This window comes from Nuphar pumila, chromosome 17, assembly GCF_984573655.1.
Source record: "Nuphar pumila chromosome 17, dmNupPumi1.hap1.1, whole genome shotgun sequence".
Taxonomy (NCBI): Eukaryota; Viridiplantae; Streptophyta; class Magnoliopsida; order Nymphaeales; family Nymphaeaceae; genus Nuphar; species Nuphar pumila.
In genome coordinates, this window is record NC_143265.1 from 62,495,952 (window position 1) to 62,499,855 (window position 3,904).

The window sequence follows — 3,904 nt, forward strand, 5'->3', positions numbered from 1 at the left end:
AGACTCGAAACACGCAGGGAACATATAACCTGCTTGGCATTGTCACTGCCTAATAAAAGGCCACTTCTGTTTAGACCATAGCTACTATATTCTTTTAAAATACTCGGAATCTTGCTTTAAAAGAGTGAATCCATGCACTTCTTTCACGCTCCCGAAACTTTATGAAAAGCTTGCTTCTCCCATATGAAATCAAGCTTTCTTAATATTGTAAGTGCGCTTTGTAATTATTATTATTATTTTTATTATAAAACATGCACACAACGGGTTTTTGATGCAAAAATTCTGAAGATGCATTTAAGTAAAACCATAGATTGTGTCTAAGTTTTCTTCTTTTTGTCAGTTCTTACTCATATGCTTTTTACAAGTTTCATGCTTTTGTGTTTTTTTTTTTGTCGAGAGAACATGCTTTTGTGTGTTAAAGCACTTCTGTTTTTGAGGAGGTGCACTACAGCTAGGGGTGTCGACAGGTCGGGTTTGGTTCGGACCCAGGTGGAGTTAAACCCAGACCTGATTTGAGATGATGGAACTGGGTCCGGAGCTTGGTCTAATCTGACTCACCCTAAGATAAACCATGCCCAGATCCTACAAGGATTTCATGAACCAGATTCCGGTAAAATAATAAAGTTTTTTTATCCTTTTTACATTGAAAAATGGCTCATCTTAGTCTGAAACTTGAGTGGGGCCTGGGTGTGGTATGAAATTTCACAAACCATACCCGGCTCCATATATTAATTGGACCCTCCCTATAGGGTATGGTACGGGTCTGGTTGGGGTCAAACCCAACTCATTGACACCCCTAACTACAACTATTCTTACACTTGCTTCTTCTCGCTTCACACTTCGCACATGACTTGAGCTCACTACCCTGGTAACTATGGTTAAGTCTTACCCAGCTAGTGTACGTCCCCTTGTGTTGGGACGGACGGTTGCAAGTTCAAATCCCAATGGTATCGTTGTATAACTGGCGGTCTACCTAAGGCCGGCTTGCTTTTCAAAAAAAAAAAAAAACAACCTATGATTTAGTCTTTAGACATAAAAATGAACTAAATCATATAAGCAAATATATTTCATGATATGTTTTAAGCTTTCTCATTCAATTATTAATGCAATGAAAATATAATGGTTAGATTGCTATGGAATAGTGCAAACGAAAATCAATACTCTTATTTGACCGCTTGAGACGCGGTTTGTAAACCAAAGAAGGAACGAGGGCTTGATATACGCTGCCTAGCTGACGCCAATGTTGCACTGCTAGCTAAGCCAGGTTGGCAGATGGCAGCTTCTGGAGAAACCAACCTGTGGACATAACCAATTCGTGTGAAATATTTACATGATGAATCCATCTGGTAGGGATGTAAGCGGTTTGGATTCGGATTGGATGCTAGCTAAACGGTTTTAAATTTGGATCATGGTGACAAGCTCATATCAGATCTATAAATGGATTTGGATATCCATCAAATTTGGATGTTTCTCGAATTTGGTAGCAAAAAACTAAAATCATATCCGCATCCGATTATAATTGGATATTGTTTTGGCTTACCAAATGCACTTAAATGGAATCGAATTTGGTCAGATAATGGATAAAATCTAGTTCATCGACATCCCCAGTTCCTGTGCCTGAAAAGATCTTAAACGTGGAATAAGTATCATTGCTGAAAATACCAAATGGAGGGTGGCTAATGGACATATAATTGAGTGTTGGTTTGATCCATGAGTTGGTTCACTATTCCCTTACAGCTCTATTGGAGGACTTCATAGCCTCTCTAATACTGAGGCTCCAGATCCCGCAAACTATCAGGCAACTTGTCAAACAAGTGAGAGATGATTCCAAACAGGAGGGCATTCTTATCTGCCATGATTTTATCCTATTCAATATGAAATTGGAATGAGATGTAACTTGACAGCCTAGGACCAATTCTCATTAAGTAGGCCAATCTGGCCCAGGAATCATGTGCTGAGAGCAGCATTAACACTCAGGTGGACAGCTGACAACAAATTGATGACTGAAAATAGACTTAAATAGTTACGTGTTACATTGGCCAGTGTCTGCATGCTCGGTTGGAGTGGGGACTAATCACCTACCCTTATATTTATATCCTGCCATGTAGTAGCTAGCACAATGAAAAACATTGTCAGTTTATTTGGTATATGTCATATTCATGAAGGAGACGCATTATTTGTATGCTATCATGTTGGGCTTGTGTTCAGTTTGTAGATACACTGCAGGATGAGGGTCAATAGCAGTGACTTTTCTGGCTGCTATTGCCCTATTTATTGTCGCTATAAGTTTATAATGGTGACAAAAATTAGCCACTAATTTTTGGCCTAGGTTGAATAATAATGGCTACATTTTATAGGTTGCCGTTAATGTGTGACTCAACACCAATGAAGAATCTCGCTGAAATTAAAAACACCAATAGCGACGACCCACCCTATAATGGCAAAAATTGTGTCATTGTTATAGCATGTAACGACAAAAATTAATTCATTGTTATAGTAATTGATAATGATGAGAAGTCACTATTTTAAGCTATAAAGGCGGCAATTAAGTTGCCATTATAAGTTCTAATGCTGACATAGGGTTAAGGCTGATAACAATGACACAAGAATGTTACCATTATAGGCTTTAAACCTACAAAATTAAATTTTTTATATTAATTTTATTTTTTTTATATTACATTAAACAAAACGGCAAATACAATTCAAATATACACTTCAAACACCCTCAAACATACATTCATTAACGTATAAACATATTCTTCAAACATCAATTCAAATGTATTTAAATATAAACTTACACTTCTCCAACCACCTCAAACATTTATCATCTCCAACTCCCTCAAACATACATTCATTCAAATATAAATATATATTTCAAACATCAATTAAAAAATAAACATATACTAGTGTTTATACATCCTGAAACATACATTCAAATATAAACATATACTTCTTCAACCTCCTCAAACATTCAACTTTAAGCATACATTCAAATATAAACATATACTTCAAAAAATAAACACATATAAAAAAATAAACATACATCCTCTCTAACCCCCATCTCTATATCCTGTTCAAACCTGCAACAAACACACTTCAAAAATGAGTATGATAAGATAATTCAATATATATATATATATATATATATATATATATATATATATATATATATATATATATATATATATATATATATATATCACTACAAGAAAAATGCTACTTAGCGACGACAATTTGCGACGGATTTTTTTCATCGCAAATTAGCGACGGATTAGCGAGAGATAACTATTTGTCGCTAACATTCAAAATATTTGCAAAATTAGCAACAAAAATATCTCCCTCATTAAATCTGTCGCTAATTAGCGATGGATTAGCGACAACATTTTTCCGTCGCCAAAACACCACAAAAAAATGCTAATTAGCGACAGAATTAGTGAGGGAATTTTTTGTTGCTAATCCATCGCTAATTAGCGACGGATTAGTGACAAAAACATTCCCTCGCTAATTCTGTCGCTAATTTTCGATTTAAACCGTTCCACCTGAGGTACAAAATTTTCCCTCCCCCCATTCAAAATTTTCCCTCCCTCCGTTTTTCCCTCCCCTCGTTCGATTTAAACCGTCCCCACCTAAGGCGCTTCTCAGGACGCCAGAAACCCCGTCCTTCCTCTGACGACATGCAACGACCTCTCGCACCCTTCGAGCATGACAATGGCGTCGCCCCTCAGAGGCCAAAGGCTTGCGAGATCAACTCTCGCTACCTCTCCCCCGCGTCGTCCTCCTCCTCCCGGCGGTGCCCATCGCCAATCTCCACCGCCGGTCCCGCCAGATCCCGTCTCCACTACGACCCCGAAAAGGTTGCAGTTGGTTGATCGACTCCGCTCCTCTACCCCCTCCCGTGCATCCA